This window comes from Pan troglodytes, chromosome X, assembly GCF_028858775.2.
Source record: "Pan troglodytes isolate AG18354 chromosome X, NHGRI_mPanTro3-v2.0_pri, whole genome shotgun sequence".
Lineage (NCBI taxonomy): Eukaryota > Metazoa > Chordata > Mammalia > Primates > Hominidae > Pan > Pan troglodytes.
Window position 1 is genome coordinate 74,472,990 of NC_072421.2, and position 18,789 is coordinate 74,491,778.

The following is an 18,789-nucleotide window of genomic DNA, read 5'->3' on the forward strand; positions in this document are numbered from 1 at the left end:
AAAATGTTGCAAGTGAGTCAGGAAAGCTAGAGAGAGTATAATGCAGTAACTCAGAGCTATAATATTAACTGGAGCTTCATTACCATTCCTGGCCTTAGAGAAACAATTGAAAGAAGCATGCAACTTCTGTTATTTTCATAGATAATGCATTCATGAATTGCTTCTACACTAAGAAGTCAATGCTTAAATTTTAAAAGAAAAGCAATGTGAAAGGGCAGAAGCTTAAGGAAAACATCATCATTGAAGGTGATAAATCTTGCATGCTCAAAAGTCAGTAATTAGCTGATATCTAAAATGGCTTATTTTTCTAAAGAAAAATTAATTTGTGAATGAAGGATTGAAGAATAACTTGTTTAAAGAAAGCAGTAAAACAACTCCATTACACACTTCTTCAGATGCAGTTTTATTTATGATTAGGACCTCAGAACTTTGTGAAAGACAGAGGTGAGAGCAAATCCTTGTTCTTCCACTTGCTGTTTAGGTAACCATTGTGGTTTAGAGTTTCAGACCTTATACCAACATGTATGAACCTACTAAATTTACCTTAGGAAAGAAAGCGGCATGTTTTTAGTTTTTTTTAAATAAGTCTGATTTCTAGCTTTGAATAAAAGTAAAAGTATGCATTATGCTAATTTTTAAGAACCAACTGTGTGATTCAAGTAGTTTTCATAAGGGTCCCTGCAAAAATAACAACTAATGAAAATAAACCAACTCCTCAGTTCATAGAATTTTACCAGAGAAGTAAATGAGAAGAAGCCAGGTCAGTGTGTTGCATAAATGCAATTCTCCAGCCCCAATAATATAGAATGCCATTAGAAAAGGTCACGTTTTTTCCAAGGTAGCAAATGTCAGCAAGTTTAAATAATAAAGGCCATCCTCGATTATATGAAGCACTGCCATAGTTAACTGTTGACTGAGAGGGGAGGGGAAAATAAACAAAATCATGTTGAAATCTTATCAAATAAACTATAGTAATTATTTACATTAAATTATCAAAATATGTCTGATATTTTATATTTTCTCCCCTCCAAATACTAACCAGGCCTGACCCTGCTTAGCTTCTGAGATCAGACAAGATTGGGCATCTTCAGGGTTGTATGGCCGTAGACTAATATGTTATGTTTTCTATTACTGCTTCACTGAAACAGGAAGGGTCAAATGCTGTATGCATTTATGAAAAGCAGTTATAATCATTCTAAAAGGAAAAAAATCCAATGACCATCCGTAATAATATTAACAAAGTTATAAAAATTAGGGAATAGACAATAAATTATATAAGGAATTAGAAAGTACTTCACATAACATGAAAATATCAGATTTTTAAAAAATCAGCAAATGTTTAATTTTCAAAGGCACTCAAAATCTCAAAGGAAGTAAATTAAAATAATTAGCCTTTGTACTTGCTCTTAGTTGATCATTTTGCTGCTGACAAAAGTATGAAAAGATTTTCTGTAAAACTTCCTAGAAAGCATAACTTCAGCTTTTCATTTTAACATTGGAAGGTATTACACAGACATTTGCAACATTATCATAGTCATATGTTTTCTGTAGTAATTTGTCTGTTAGCTGTATCCCAGAGACAATTTGCAGGCCTAGTTTTAAAAATAGTAGTGTTTAGGTAAAGCAGAGAGATGAACATGAAGGCAGCTTTCCAAGATACCTTCCTGAACTTCCATAACAATGAATAGAATCTGTATCACACATATTCAAAATCAATTTCATTTTCCTATCACTGCAGTTTGTTGTTTTGCAGGTAATGTGAAAAGGCTCTTCTAGTTACAGAATCTGGGATTATCTCCAAAGACAGCCTCATATTTTCATAACCTGGAGACTCTCTTAAAAATTGGATTGTCTGTAGCATTGCCATTTCACCTAGATTTCTTTTCCACACTATATCCAATTTTCCCATTTCTCTTAGTCCCTTAATGATACCAGCTTCCTCTGAATATTTCTGCTTGAGTTGAACATGGTCTAAGTACTGGCGTCCTTCCATTGACTGCAAAAATGTCGTTGTTCCAAATGTACATTCATTTTCTCCATCTTGGTTGACAGTATTTAATTCTTTTCCAGTGTGCATATCAGATTACATAAAGGAAATACTTTGTATAAACACAGTTGAAGATGAAGTATTCCGAATCTAGATTTCGAGAAATAAGTCATTCTTCTCTGAATTGTAAAACTTGGTTTTATCATCCAATTGTGAGAGGAAAGAAAATAAGCACAGTTTCCTAAAAAAACATTTTTTTCTCCACACTGAGCTGAATAGACACTAAACCCATAAGGACAACTCTTCCAATGCCTGTTACACGTCAGATGACATCATCAATACAACAATGGGGTACAAGTTCTGCCACTATAGCCATGGAGACCAAAACATGTAAGGGTTAAGTACTTGTTTGAATATCATCATTTTCAATATGATTTTTGCAACTTAATTGCTATCTTTGGAAATACTCATATAACCATAATTTTTTACCTCTCTCAAAAATATAGTTCTAAGAATTTATGTTCATTTCAATCTTTCCCTCAAGCATTCACATTTCTGGTGGAGGATCACCTCTGATTAGCTGATTAAAGAAATTACCAGGTAAGTCATTCTCTTCATACATGACTAGAAAATTAGTTAACAAACTATGCCTAGTAGACAGTATCACCCTAGTAGACGGTATCATTTGAGTGTCATAAAGATCTCCTGTCTGTGTGGATTATTTTCCATTTTAATGACAATTTTTTCCTATTGTTTTAAAATTTACCCAGGATTTGTCTTAATCAGGCATGGTAAGATGACAGACAGAGAAAACCACCTTGGCAAGAGGAATTTATTACTTACAATTCCCAAGAAAAGAGGGGACGATGCTCCTCACAGAGCCACATGAGGAAGCACGAGGGTCTATTAGGAGGCAGAAGCAGCCAGGGGAAAGCACAGGTACAGGACTATGTTGTGGCTTCCATGGCAAAGACAAGGCAGTTCAAGGGAAGTAACTTAGGATTGAGTAGTTTAAACAATGTCAGTAGGCTCAGAGCTGTAGGTACTACCCCTGGTTGCCTAGTGCCTGGTCCTGGGATAATACTAAGACAGGAGGATAGTGACTCAATAAATTAGATAGTTAGCAGGCATGGGCTCTGGGTTGGTTTGTTTGCATATGACAGGTGTGCTCAGATGGCAGTTGTTTTCTATCTCTAGGAATTAGCTAGCCCTGGGAAGGGAAGTCTCTCCTCATCCATCAAGGCCCCAAAAGGTCAAAGCATCATAAAATATAGGCAATTTTTGAAACCATGATTAATACACCTACTGGCTATGGTCACTGGGGAAATGAGGGGGTGAAGGCAGGCCCAGAACAAAAAAAGGACAGTACACAGAGGAAAGGGCCTGGCTTCAGAATAACTCCTATATCAGTCAGTGTCCAGCCTGAGAAGTAGAACCAGTGAAAGATAGATACATAGTGATATGGTTTGTCTGTGTCCCTACCAAAATCTCATGTTGTATTGTGATCCCAATTGTTGGAGGTAGGGCATGGTGGGGGGTGACTGAATCATGGGGCTGGTTTCTAATGGTTTAGCACCATCCCCCTAGTGCAGTCTCATGACAGAGTTCTCATGAGATCTGGTTGTTTGAAAGTGTGTAGCACTTCCCCTTTCACTCACTGTCTCTCTCCTGTTGGCCTTGTGAAGACATGTCTTGCTTCTTCTTCACCTTCAGCTATGACTGTACATTTCCTGAGGCTTCCCCAGCCATGCCTTCTATACATCCTGTGGACCTATGAGTCAATTAAACCTCTTTTCTTTATAAAGTATCCAGTCTTGTGTAGCGCTTTATAGAGTGCAAGAATGGACTAATATAGCTAGATAGATCAATAGATTGATAGATAGACAGACAGATGAATGGATGGATGGATAAATACTTGTTACAGGGATTTGGCTTACACAGTTGTGGGGGCTACTCAAGCAGTCCATATAATGTCTCTACATCTGATTCAAGTGCTTGAAGTCCACAGCATATGCAGTTAGAAAGGTAATATCATAAAAAAGGATGGAACTCCAAGAGTAGAAGCTGGAAGCCCACAGAATGGACTGAAGCACATGTCTGCTCTAGAAGCCTGTGAGCTTGGTGATGATAGTATTCTGCAGAAGCTAAGGACCTTTGTCCTTGAGCTCTACACACACAACTGGCTCAACTGCTTCTTCATCCCAAGTTGAGTCAACAGATAAGCAATAATGTGTTTGTGTTATCAAATGGATTCTGCTTCCCTTCCAACTTCTGAAATCTTGGAAGAATCTCCTTTGCGGCCCATCCTAAATGGAAAAATACAATAAATGAAATTCCAGGAAATGTAGTTTGGCTCAGCACAGTTGATACATTACAAATCCATCAATAACATCCATCCCTGCCAACATGTCAACTTTGTTCATGATTCCATTGGAAAATAAGAGGAGTTCCTTGTGATGAAGCCTGACTGACATCCACAGAATGTTTCATTTTATTTACCTGATAATTCAAATCCTCCTCTGCTCATGTCAGTCTTTGTTGAGTATTCACAAGGGACACTAATATCTTCACATATTGTGGAGCATTCTATTTACGTATCTCTTTGCAAGACCCTGAATCCTGGACAGCACCTCTGAACCCATCTGAAGGCTGAGAGACCTCACCACCTTGAAGAGAATAAAACAGGTGTGACTTGCATTCCCACTTGCTGATTGTAAGCTCCAGGGCCTTGAGTAAACCTAGGCAGCAGCCAAGGAGTGGTTACAGAAGGCCTTGAATTAGACCTAATGCTGTGTTTGCTTCAGGTCTCACCCAGTGCAGTCATAGTTGTGGCATCAGGCAGCTCAGAGCAGAGACAAAGACTCTGCTTGAGAGAAAGCAAAAGAAAAGAACAAAGATCACTGCCTTATAATCCAGAGAACTTGCCCAGATCTTGTCCAAGACCATCAAAGGGGTAATCTCAGAGTCTGGAAGAACCACAGCATTACTGGGTTTGGATGTCCCCTAAAGCAGAAACAACTTAGATCACAGCACCCAAATTATTTTAAATATCTGGAAATCCTTCCCAAGAAAGAAAGGTACAATAAGTTCAGTCAGTGAAGACTACAATAAATACCTAACTCTTCAATGTCTGGACACTGAAGAACATCTACTAACAACACCAACCTGGAAAACATGACCTCACCAAATGAAATAAATAAGGCACAAGGGGCCAATCTTGGAGAAACAGAGATATGTTACATTTCAAAGAATTCCAAGTAGCTGTGTAGAGGAACCTCAAAGAAATTCAAGATAACACAGAAAAGGAATGCAGAATTCTATCAGATAAACTTAGTAAATAAATTGAAATAATTTAAAAGAATCAAGCAGAAATTCTGGAACTGAAAAAATGTAATTGGCATACTGAAGAATGCATCATAGTCCTTTATTAGCAGAATTCATCAAGCCAAAGAAAGAATTAGTGAGATTGAAGACAGGCTATTTGAGAATGCACAGTCAGAGAAACAAAAGAAAAAAGAATAAAAAACAATGAAGCATGCCTAGAGGATCTAGAAAATAGCTGCAAAAGGGTGATTCTAAGAGTTGCTAGAAGAGTTGTTAGTCTTAAAGAGGAGATAAAGAGACGGGAGTAGAAAGTTTATTCAAAAATATAATAACAGAGAATGTCCTAAACCTGGAGAAAGATATTGATATTCAAATATAAGAAGTTTATAGAACACCAAGCAGATTTAACCCAACGAAGACTGCCTCAAATCATTTAATAATTGAACTACCAAAGGTCGAAAATAAAGACAGGATCCTGAAAGCAGGAAAAGAGACATATAACATAAAATGGAACTCCAATACATCTGACCTAAGACTTTTCAGTGGAAACCTTTCGGGACAGGAGAGAGTGGCATGATATTTTTAAAGTGCTAAAGGGAAAAACATTTACCCTAGAATAGTATATCTAGCAAAAATATCCTTCAAACATGAAGGAGAAACAAAGACCTTCCCAGACAAACAAAGTCTAAGGGATCTTATCAACACCATACCTGGCTAACAGAAATGTCACAGGGAATACTTCAATCAGAAAGAAAAAAACATGAGTGAGCAATAAATTATCACCTGAGGGTACATAACTTGCTGCTAATAGTAAATACACAGAAATTTTTAAAAAACTCAAAATATAACACTGTAACTGTGTTATGTAAACTACTCCTATCCTAACTAGAAAGATTAAATAATGAGCTAATCAAAAATAATAACTGTAACAACATTTTTATTTTATTTTATTTTATTATTATTATACTTTAAGTTTTAGGGTACATTTGCACAATGTGCAGGTTAGTTACATATGTATACATGTGCCATGCTGGTGTGCTGCACCCATTAACTCATCAATTAGCATTAGGTATATCTCCTAATGCTATCCATCCCGCCTCCACCCACCCCACAACAGTCCCCAGAGTGTGATGTTCCCCTTCCTGTGTCCATGTGTTCTCATTGTTCAATTCCCACCTATGAGTGAGAACGTGCGGTGTTTGGTTATTTGTCCTTGCAATAGTTTACAGAGAATGCTGATTTCCAATTTCATCCATGTCCCTACAAAGATGAACTCATCATTTTTTATGACTGCATAGTATTCCATGGTGTTTATGTGCCACATTTTCTTAATCCAATCTATCGTTGTTGGACATTTGGGTTGGTTCCAAGTCTTTGCTATTGTGAATAGTGCCACAATAAACATACGTGTGCATGTGTCTTTATAGCAGCATGATTTATAGTCCTTTGGGTATATACCCAGTAATGGGATGGCTGGGTCAAATGGTATTTCTAGTCCTAGATCCCTGAGGAATCGCCACACTGACTTTCAAAAAGGTTGAACTAGTTTACAGTCCCACCAACAGTGTAAATGTGTTCCTATTCTCCACATCCTCTCCAGCACCTGTTGTTTCCTGACTTTTTAATGATTGTCATTCTAACTGGTGTGAGATGCTATCAAATTGTGGTTTTGATTTGCATCTCCCTGATGGCCAGTGATGGTGAGCATTTATTCATGTGTTTTTTGGCTACATAAATGTCTTCTTTTGAGAAGTGTCTGTTCATCTCCTTTGCCCACTTTTTGATGGGGTTGTTTGTTTTTTTCTTCTAAATTTGTTTGAGTTCATTGTAGATTCTGGATATTAGCCCTTTGTCAGATGAGTAGGTTGAGAAAATTTTCTCCCATTTTGTAGGTTGCCTGTTCACTCTGAAGGTAGTTTCTTTTGCTGTGCAGAAGCTGTTTAGTTTAATCAGATCCCATTTGTCAATTTTGGCTTTTGTTGCCATTGCTTTTGGTGTTTTAGACATGAAGTCGTTGCCTGTGCCTATGTCCTGAATGGTAATGCCTAGGTTTTCTTCTAAAGTTTTTATGCTTTTATCTCTAACGTTTAAGTCTTTAACCCATCTTGAATTAATTTTGGTATAAGGAGTAAGGAAGGGATCCAGTTTCAGCTTTCTCCACATGGCTAGCCAGTTTTCCCAGTACCATTTATTAAATAGGGAATCTTTCCCCATTTCTTGTTTTTCTCAGGTTTGTCAAAGATCAGATAGTTGTAGATATGCAGTGTTATTTCTGAGGGCTCTGTTCTGTTCCATTGATGTACATATCTGTTTTGGTACCAGTACCATGCTGTTTTGTAGTATAGTTTGAAGTCAGGTAGCGTGATGCCTCCAGCTTTGTTCTTTTGGCTTAGGATTGACTTAGTGATTCAGGCCCTTTTTTGGTTCCATTTGAACTTTAAAGTAGTTTCTTCCAATTCTGTGAAGAAAGTCATTGGTAGCTTCATGGGGATGGCATTGAATATATAAATTATCTTGGGCAGTATGGCCACTTTCATGATATTGATTCTTCCTGCCCATGAGCATGGAATGTTTTATATTTGTTTATATCCTCTTTAATTTCATTGAGCAGTGGTTTGAACTTCTCCTTGAATAGGTCATTCACGTCCCTTGTAAGTTGGATTCCTAGGTATTTTATTCTCTTTGAAGCAATGGTGAATGGGAGTTCACTCATGATTTGGCTCTCTGTTTGTCTGTTATTGGTGTATAAGAATGCTTCTGATTTTTGTACATTGGTTTTGTATCCTGAGACTTTGCTGAAGTTGCTTATCAGCTGAAGGAGATTTGGGGCTGAGATGATGGAGTTTTCTAGATATACAATCATGTCATCTGCAAACAGGGACAATTTGACTTCCTCTTTTCATAATTGAATACCCTTTATTTCCTTCTCCTGCCTCATTGCCCTGGCCAGAACTTCCAACACTTTGTTGAATAGGAGTGGTGAGAGAGGGCATCCGTGTCTTGTGCCAGTTTTCAAAGGGAATGCTTCCAGTTTTTGGCCATTCAGTATGATATTGGCTGTGGATTTGTCATAGATAGCTCTTATTTTGAGATACGTCCCATCAATACCTAATTTATTGAGAGTTTTTAGCATGAAGGGTTGTTGAATTTTGCTAAAGGCCTTTTCTTCATCTATTGAGATAATCATGTGGTTTTTGTCTTTGGTTCTGTTTATATGCTGGATTACATTTATTGATTTGCGTATGTTGAACCAGCCTTGCATTCCAGGGATGAAGCCCACTTGATCATGGTGGATAAGGTTTTTGACGTGCTGCTGGATTCGGTTTGCCAGTATTTTATTGAGGATTTTTGCATCAGTGTTCATCAAGGATATTGGCCTAAAATTATCTTTTTTGCTTGTGTCTCTGCCCAGCTTTGGTATCAGGATGATGCTGGCCTCATAAAACGAGTTAGGGAGGATTCCCTCTTTTTCTATTGATTGGAATAGTTTCAGAAGGAATGGTACCAGCTCCTCCTTGTACCTCTGGTAGAATTTGGCTTTGAATCCATCTGGTCCTGTACTCTTTTTGGTTGGTAAGCTATTGATCATTGCCACAATTTCAGAGCCTGTTATTGGTCTATTCAGAGAGTCAACTTCTTCCTGGTTTAGTCTTGGGAGGGTGTATGTGGCGAGGAATTTATCCATTTCTTCTAGATTTCCTAGTTTACTTACATAGAGGTGCTTGTAGTATTCTATGATTGTAGTTTGTATTTCTGTGGGATCAGTGGTTATATCCCCTTTACCTTTTTTTATTGCATCCATTTGATTCTTCTCTCTTTTCTTCTTTATTAGTCTTGCTAGCGGTCTATCAATTTTGTTGATCCTTTCAAAAAACTGTCTCCTGGATTCATTAATTTTTTGAAGGGTTTTTTGTGTCTCTATTTCCTTCAGTTCTGCTCTGATTTTAGTTATTTCTTGCCTTCTGCTAGCTTTTGAATATGTTTGCTCTTGCTTTTCTAGTTATTTTAATTGTAATGTTAGGGTGTCAATTTTGGATCTTTCCTGCTTTCTCTTGTGGGCATTTAGTGCTGCAAATTTTCCTTTACACACTGCTTTGAATGTGTCCCAGAGATTCTGTTGTGTTGTGTCTTTGTTCTCATTGGTTTCAAAGAACATCTTTGTTTCTGCCTTCATTTCGTTTTGTACCCAGTAGTCATTCAGGAGCAGGTTGTTCAGTTTCCATGTAGTTGAGAGGTTTTGAGTGAGTTTCTTAATCCTGAGTTCTAGTTTGATTGCACTGTGGTCTGAGAGACAGTTTGTTATAATTTCTGATCTTTTCCATTTGCTGAGGAGAGCTTTACTTCCAACTATGTGGTCAATTTTGGAATAGGTGTGGTGTGGTGCTGAAAAAAATGTATATTCTGTTGATTTGGGGTAGAGAGTTCTGTAGATGTCTATTAGGTCCGCTTGGTGCAGAGCTGAGTCAATTCCTAGGTATCCTTGTTAACTTTCTGTCTCATTGATCTGTGTAATGTTGACAGTGGGTTGTTAAAGTCTCCCATTGTTAATGTGTGGGAGTCTAAGTCTCTTTGTAGGTCACTGAGGACTTGCTTTATGAATCTGGGTGCTCCTGTATTGGGTGCATATATAGTTAGGATAGTTAGCTCTTCTTGTTGAATTGATCCCTTTACCATTATGTAATGGCCTTCTTTGTCTCTTTTGATCTTTGTTGGTTTAAAGTCTGTTTTATCCGAGACTAGGATTGCAACCACTGCCTTTTTTTGTTTTCCATTTGCTTAGTAGATCTTCCTCCATCCCTTTATTTTGAGCCTATGTGTGTCTCTGCACGTGAGATGGGTTTCCTGAATACAGCACACTGATGGGTCTTGACTCTTTATCCAATTTGCCAGTCTGCATCTTTTAATTGGAGCATTTAGTCCATTTACATTTAAAGTTAATATTGTTATGTGTGAATTTGATACTGTCATTATGATGTTAGCTGGTTATTTTGCTCGTTAGTTGATGCAGTTTCTTCCTAGCCTCAATGGTCTTTACTATTTGGCATGATTTTGCAGTGGCTGGTGCCTGTTGTTCCTTTCCATGTTTAGTGCTTCCTTCAGGAGCTCTTTTAGGGCAGGCTTGGTGGTGACAAATCTCTCAGCATTTGCTTGTCTGTAAAGGATTTTATTTCTCCTTCACTTATGAAGCTCAGTTTGGCTGGATATGAAATTCTGGGTTGAAAATTCTTTTCTTTAAGAATGTTGAATATTGGCCCCCACTCTTTTCTGGCTTGCAGAGTTTCTGCCGAGAGATCCGCTGTTAGTCTCATGGGCTTCCCTTTGTGGGTAACCCGACCTTTCTCTCTGGCTGCCCTTAACATTTTTTCCTTCATTTCAACTTTGGTGAATCTGACAATTATGTGTCTTGGAGTTGCTCTTCTCGAGGAGTATTTTTGTGGCTTTCTCTGTATTTCCTGAATGTGAATGTTGGCCTGCCTTGCTAGATTGGGGAAGTTCTCCTGGATAATATCCTGCAGAGTGTTTTCCAACTTGGTTCCATTCTCCCCATCACTTTCAGGTACACCAATCCGACATAGATTTGGTCTTTTCACATAGTCCCATATTTCTTGGAGGCTTTTTTCATTTCTTTTTATTCTTTTTTCTCTAAACTTCCCTTCTCACTTCATTTCATTCATTTCATCTTCTATCACTGATACCCTTTCTTCTAGTTGATCGCATCTGCTCCTGATGCTTCTGCATTCTTCACGTAGTTCTCGAGCCTTGGCTTTCAGCTCCATTAGCTCCTTTAAGCACTTCTGTGTATTGGTTATTCTAGTTATACATTCATCTAAATTTTTTTTTCAAAGTTTTCAACTTCTTTGCCTTTGGTTTGAATTTCCTCCTGTAGCTCGGGGTAGTTTGATCGTCTGAAGCCTTCTTCTCTCAACTCATCAAAGTCATTCTCCGTCCAGCTTTGTTCCATTGCTGGTGAGGAGCTGCGTTCCTTTGGAGGAGGAGAGGTGCTCTGCTTTTTAGAGTTTCCAGTTTTTCTGCTCTGTTTTTTTCCCATCTTTGTGGTTTTATCTACTTTTGGTCTTTGATGATGGTGATGTACAGATGGGTTTTTGGTGTGGATGTCATTTCTGTTTGTTAGTTTTCCTTCTAACCGACAGAACCCTCAGCTGCAGGTCTGTTGGAGTTTGCTGGAGGTCCACTCCAGACCCTGTTTGCCTGGGTACCTGCAGCGGTGGCTGTAGAACTGCGGATTTTCGTGAACCGCGAATGCTGCTGTCTGATCGTTCCTCTGGAAGTTTTGTCTCAGAGGAGTACCCGGCCGTGTGAAGTGTCAGTCTGCCCCTACTGGTGTGTGGCTCCCAGTTATGCTGCTCGGGGATCAGGGTTCAGGGACCCACTTGAGGAGGCAGTCTGCCCGTTCTCAGATCTCCAGCTGCCTGCTGGGAGAACCACTGCTCTCTTCAAATCTGTCAGACAGGGACATTTAAGTCTGCAGAGGTTACTGCTGTCTTTTTGTTTGTCTTTGCCCTGCCCCCAGAGGTGAAGCCTACAGAGGCAGGCAGGCCTCCTTGAGCTGTGGTGCGCTCCACCCAGTTCGAGCTTCCGGGTTGCTTTGTTTATGTAACCAAGCCTGGGCAATGGGGGCGTCCCTCCCCCAGTCTCACTGCAGCCCTGCAGTTTGATCTCAGACTGCTGTGCTAGCAATCAGCAAGACTCCGTGGGCATAGGACCCTCCAAGCCTCGTGTGGGATATAATCTCCTGGTGAGCCGTTTTGTAAGCCCATCAGAAAAGCACAGTATTGGGGTGGGAGTGACCCGATTTTCCTGGTGCCGTCTGTCACCCCTTTCTTTGACTGGGAAAGGGAACTCCCTGACCACTTGCACTTCCTGAGTGAGGCATTGCCTCACCATGTTTCAGCTCATGCACAGTGCGTTGCACCCACTGTCCTGTGACCATTGTCTGGCACTCCCTAGTTAGATGAACCTGGTACCTCAGATGGAAATGCAGAAATCACCCGTCTTCTGCGTCGCTCATGCTGGGAGCTGTAGACCGGAGCTGTTCCTATTCGGCCATCTTGGGGATGACAGTTTAACATAAGATTTGGAGGGGGCAAATATCCTAACCATATCTGCCACTGTTCTCCCACCCCAGATTTCATACTCTTCTCACATTATGAAATACAATAATCCCTTCCCAATAGTTTACCAAAGTCTTAATTTGTTCCAGCATTAACTCAAAAGTCCAAAGTCTAATTTGAGGCTCAAGTCACACTTCTACTACTTATGATCCTGTGAGATAAAAAACAAGTTATCTATATCCAAGATACAATGGTGGCACAAGCATTGGGAAAACATTCCAATTCCTAAAGAGAGAAACTGGCCGAAAGAAAGGGGCAACAGGCTCCACAATATCTGAAACCCAGCAGGATGGACATTAAGCCTTAAAGCCTCAGCAAAATTTGTGATGCCAGATTCTGCATTCTGGGCACACTCATATAAGAGGTGCAATCCCAAGGCCTTGGGCAGCCCTACCCCTGTGATTTTGCAGGATGCAGCCCCTGCGACTACTCTCACAGGTTGGAGTTAAGTGCTTGCAGCTTTTCCAGGCTCAGGGTGTAAGTTTTTGTTGGCTCTACCATTCTGTGATCTGGATGGTGGTTGTCACTTTCTCATAGTCCCATTAGGCAGTGACCCAATGGGGATTCTTTGTGAGGCCTCCAACTCCACATTTCACCTCTACACTGACCTAATAGAGGCTCTGATCAAGGGTTCCACTCCTGCTGCTGTCTGTGTTTCTTCCTGTGCACCCAGGCTTTCCAACACATCCTCTGAAATCTAGGTGAAATCTACCAAGCTTCCTTCACTCTTGCATACTGTACACCTTCAGGTTTAATAGTACATGGAAACCACCAACGCTTGAATTTGCTCTTTCTGGAATGGTGGCCTGAGCTCTATCTGGGGTTCTTTGAGCCACAGATAGAGCCGAAGTGGCGTGGATGCACCAAGCAGTGTCCTGAGGCTGTACAAGGCAGCCTCAGGGTGTTGGGCTTCGTGCCTGTATTATTCTTTAACTCTAGGCCTATTGGCCTGTGATGGGAGGAGCTGTCTAAAAGTTTTCTAAAATGCCTTCAAGGTCTTTTATCCATAGTCTTGGCTATTAGCACTTTTATCCATTTTAGTCACATGAATCTCTCTAGAAAGTTATTGCTCCACAGCCCGTTTGTATTCCTCTCTTAAAAATGTTCTTTCTTGTGAGGAAACAACAGGTTCTGGAGAAGATGTGGAGAAATAGAACACTTTTATACTGTTGGTGGGACTATAAACTAGTTCAACCATTGTGGAAGTCAGTGTGGCAATTCCTCAGGGATCTAGAACTAGAAATACCATTTGACCCAGCCATCCCATTACTGGATATATACCCAAAGAACTATAAATCATGCTGCTATAAAGACACATGCACACGTATGTTTATTGTGGCACTATTCACAGTAGCAAAGACTTGGAACCAACCCAAATGTCCAATAATGATAGACTGGATTAAGAAAGTGTGACACATATACACCATGAAATACTATGCAGCCACAAAAAATGATGAGTTCATGTCCTTTGTAGGGACATGGATGAAATTGGAAATCATCATTCTCAGTAAACTATCACAAGGACAAAAAACCAAACACTGCATGTTCTCACTTATAGATGAGAATTGAACAATGAGAACATGTGGACACAGGAAGGGGAACATCACACTCTGGGGACTGTTGTGGGGTGGGGGGAGGGTGGAGGGATAGCATTAGGAGATATACCTAATGCTAAATGAAGAGTTAATGGGTGCAGCACACCAGCATGGCACATGTATACATATGTAACTAACCTGCACATTGTGCACATGTACCCTAAAACTTAAAGTATAATAATAACAATGATAATAATAATAATAATAATAACAATAATAATAAAATGTTCTTTCTTTTTCAACTACATGGTCAGGCTGCAAATTTTCCAAACTTTAATGGTTTCTTTTTAATTTTCCAAGCTTTTATGTTTGCATTTTAGTTATAAATTTCAACTTTAAGTAATTTATTTGCTCCTGGATCTGACTATAGGATGTTAGAAACAGCCAGACCACATCTTGAATGCTTTGCTGCTTAGAAATTTCTTTCACAAAATACCCTAGATTGTCATTCTTAGATTCCAACTTCCATTGATCCTTAGGGCATGAACACAATACAGCCGTTGTTTGTTGTTGATGCTAAGGCATGCCATGGCTGACCTTTACTTTGGTTCACAAGAACCTCCTCATCTCCATCTGAGACCTCATCAACCTGGACTTCACTGTTCATATTTTTATTAACATTTTTAATCACAACCCCTTAACCAGTCTCTAAGAAGCTCCAACATTCCCTCATCTCCCTGACTTCTTCTGAACCCTCCAACCTCTTCTGAACCTTGCCTGTTACCCAGTTCCAAAACTACTTTTACATTTTTAACTTTCTTTATACTAGCACAACACTTCTAAGTACTGATTTTCTGTGTTACTATGTTTTGTATTGCTACAAAGAAATACCTGAGGCTGGGCAATTTATTTACAAAAGAGGTTTATTTGGCTCACAGCTCTGCAGGCTGTCCAAGAAGAATAGTGCCTGCATCTGCTTCTGGTGAAAGCTTCAGGGAGCATACAATCAAAAGTCAAATTGGGAGCTGGCATGTCACATGGTTATACAGTAAGCATGGGGGAAAGGAGAAAGATTCAGAATCCTTTAAATGACCAGCTCTGAAGTGAACACATTCACTCACTACCATGAGCACAGCACCAAGACATTCATAAGAAATCCAGCCCCATGCCTGAAACACTTCTCACCAGGCCCCATCTCCAACACTGGGAGTTACATTTCAACATGAAATTTTGAGGATACAAATATCCAAACCATATCATTCATCACCAGCAAAAACCTTTGTTTTTTTTCTTTTCCATGTGGATGCAATATTTTTTAAAGCCACTTTTTTAGCTACCACCCTGTGCTGTTGTTGACTGTGTCATGGACATGAACAAGGAGGCAACCAGCCCTATGCTAGTCAGCCTCCATGCTCAAGCTGACAACTCTGCTATGCAAATGCACACATGGATGTCAGTGGCCCAGGCACCCACTCTGCACCACCCCTACTGCTAGCATGAATGTGCACATGAAGGACACGAGGTTCACACACACCAGTGCCTCTCTCATGCTGACACTGCCATAGATGTCAGCAACCATAATCCCCTGCCATGCCATCATTGCTACTGCTGCAAATGTCTGCACAGAGACTGTCCCACCATGCCCACCACTACCCCAACCCAGCTGATGAGCATGCAACCTGCCACACTGCTACTGCTACTGGAATATATGAATGAGCATGGATCCACCAGCTACTACCTGAGGGAACACTTTAGCCAGAACTATCCATCAGAGTATTGTGGCCAGTGGAAACTGGGAACACCTTGGCCCCTCCAGTACTGCAGTTTGCTAAATTCAAAGGGCCAAAGAACATCCAGGGGCCTGATAACAGCCCCACAGAGTTGAAGTATGCAGCCCAAGAATGCAGAGGTAAGCCATGACCCTGTAAAGTATTCCATAAATAAAGCCAGTTCACTTAATTCCCCTTTTACACCGCAATTAAACACCCAATGGCATCAAAGAAGATAAAAGCAAAGAAAAAAACTCATACAAAGGAACACAACAACAAAGACTGAATAAACAGCAGCACACAAAAATGAGAAAGAATCAGTGCAAGAACTATGGCAATTTAAAAAGCCAGAGTGTTTTCTTACCACCAAATGATCACACAAATTCCCCAGCAATGTTTCTTAACCTGGCTGAAATAGGTGAAATGACAGAAGTAGAATTTAGAATATGTAAAGGAATTAACGTCACCAAGACTCAAGAGAAAGTAGAAACCCAACTCAAGGATTCTAAGTAATACAATAAAATGATACAGAAAATGAAAAACAAAAGGGCCATTTTTAAAAAGAACCAAACTGATCTGATGGAGTTGAAAAATTCACTTTAAGAACTTCAAAATACAAACACAAGTATTAACAGCAGAATCACCAGCTAATATGATGCCAAGAACAAATCTGCACATATCAATACTATCCTTAAGTGTAAGCAGGTTAAATGATCCAATTAAAAGAAACAGAGTGGCAAGTTAGAAAAAGAAGCAAGACCCAATGGTATGCTGTTTTCAAGAGTTCTATCTCACATGCAATGACACTAAGTAAGGGGATGGAGAAAAAACTTCCAAGCAAGTGGAAAACAGAAAAAAGCAGGTGTTATCATTCTTATTTAAAAAAAAACAGACTTTAAAATGATGAAGATCAAAAAAACACATTACATAAAAGTAAAGGGCTTGATTACCGGACAAGATGGCTGACTAGGAACAGCTCTAGTCTGAATCTCTCAGTGAGATCAACACAGAAGGCAGATGATTTCTGCATTTCCAACTGAGGTACATGGGTCATCTCATTGGGACTAGTTAGACAGTGGGAGCAGCCCATGGAGGGTGAGCAGAAGCAGAGTGGGGCATCGACTCACCTGGGAAGAGGAAGGGATCAGAAAACTCTTTCCTCTAGACAAGGGAAGCCATCAGGGATTGTACCCTGAAAAATGGTGCATTCTGGCCCAGATACTGTGGTTTTTCCATGGGCTTCTCAAGCCACAGACCAGGAGATTCCCTTGGGTACCTACTCAACAAGGGCTCTGGGTTTCAAGCACAAAACTGGGTGGCTGTTTGGGCAGAAACCTAGCTAGCTGAAGGAGGTTATTTTTTATATAACCCAGTGGCACCAGGAACACCATCAATACAAAACCATTCACTCTCCTGGAAAGGGAGCTGAAGCCAGGGAGCCAAGGGGTCTAGCTCAGCAGATCCCATGATCATGGAGCCCTTCAAGCTAAGATCCACTGGCTTGAAATCCTTGCTGCTAGCACAGCAGTCTGAAGTTGACCTGGGATGCTTGAGCTTGGTGGGGGGAGGGGCATCTGCCATTACTGAGGTTTGAGTAGGCCGTTTGTCCCTCACAATATAAACAAAGCCACCTGGAAGATCAAACAGGGCGGAGCCCACCACAGCTCTGCAAAGCCACTATAGCCCCACTACCTCTCCAGATTCCTCCTCTCTGGGCAGGGCATCTCCAAAAGAAAGGCAGCAGCCCCAGTCAGGGGCTTATAGAAAAAACTCCCACCTCCCTGGGACAGAGCACCTGCAGGAAGAGGTGGCTGTTGGCACAGCTTCAGTAGACTTAAATATTCAGTAGACTTAAACGTTCTGAAGAGAGCAGTGGATCTCCCAGTACAGCCTTCAAGCTCTGCTAAGGGACAGACTATCTTCTCATGTTGGTCCCTGACCCCCATGCCTCCTCACTGGGAGTCATCTCCCAGCAGGGATCAACAGACACCTCGAACAGAAGAGCACCAGCTGGCATCTGGCAGGTGCCCCTCTGGGATTAAGCATCCAGAGGAAGGGAGAGGCAGCAATCTTTGCTGTTCTACAGCCTCCTCTGGTGATACCCAGGAAAACAGGGTCTGGTGTGGGCCTACAGCAAACTGCAGCACACCAGCAGCAGAGGGGCCTAACTGTTAAAAGGAAAACTAACAAACAGAAAACAATAGCATCAACATCAACAAAAAGGGAATCCACACATAAATCACTTCCGAAGGTCTCCAACATCAAAGACCAAAGATAGATAAATCCAAGAGGACATGAAAAAACCAGCTCAAAAAGGCTGAACATTCCAAAAGCCAGAATGCCTCTTCACCAAAGGATCACAACTCTTCACCAGCAAGGGAACAAAACTGGATGGAAAATGAGTTTGATGAATTGACAGAAGTAGGCTTCAGAGGTGGGTAATAACCAACTCCTCTGAGCTAAAGGAGCATGTACTAACCCAATGCAAGAAAGCAAAGGAACTTGAAAAAAGATTAGAGGAAATTGCTAACTAGAATAACCAGTTCAGAGAAGAACATAAATGACCTGATAAAGCTGAAAATCACAGCATGAGAACTTCATGAAGCATAATTGAAAGTAAAACACACTGCAGCAAATGCAAAAGAACAGAAATTATAAGTCTCTCAGACACAGTGCAATCAAATTGGAACTCAGAATTAAGAAACTCTCAAAACTACACAACTACATGGAAACAAAACAACCTACTCCTGAATGACTACTGGGTAAATAATGAAATTAAGGCATAAATAAATAAGTTCTTTGAAACCAATGAGAACAAACACACAGTGTACTAGAATCTCTGGGACACAGCTAAAGCAGTGAAAAATTTATGGCACTAAAAGCCCACAGGAGAAAGTGGGAAAGATCTAAAATCAACACCCTAATGATACAATGAAAAGAACTAGAGAAACAAGAGAAAACAAATACAAAAGCTAGCAGAAGGCAAAAAATAACTAAGATCATTGCAGAACTGAAGAACACAGAGACATGAAAAACCCTTC

The 18,789-nt window shown here is 40.2% G+C and overlaps 1 long non-coding RNA gene across 1 annotated transcript in view; it reads right to left on the reverse strand.

The window, feature by feature from the left end:
- Window positions 1-387: 387 nt before the first annotated feature.
- LOC107972704 (uncharacterized) overlaps window positions 388-18,789 on the reverse strand; it is a 354,895-nt gene continuing 336,493 nt past the window's right edge. Inside the window, exon 3 of the long non-coding RNA XR_010154783.1 lies at window positions 388-4,293. This is a non-coding gene — a long non-coding RNA (uncharacterized LOC107972704). The remainder of the gene's footprint in view (window positions 4,294-18,789) is intronic.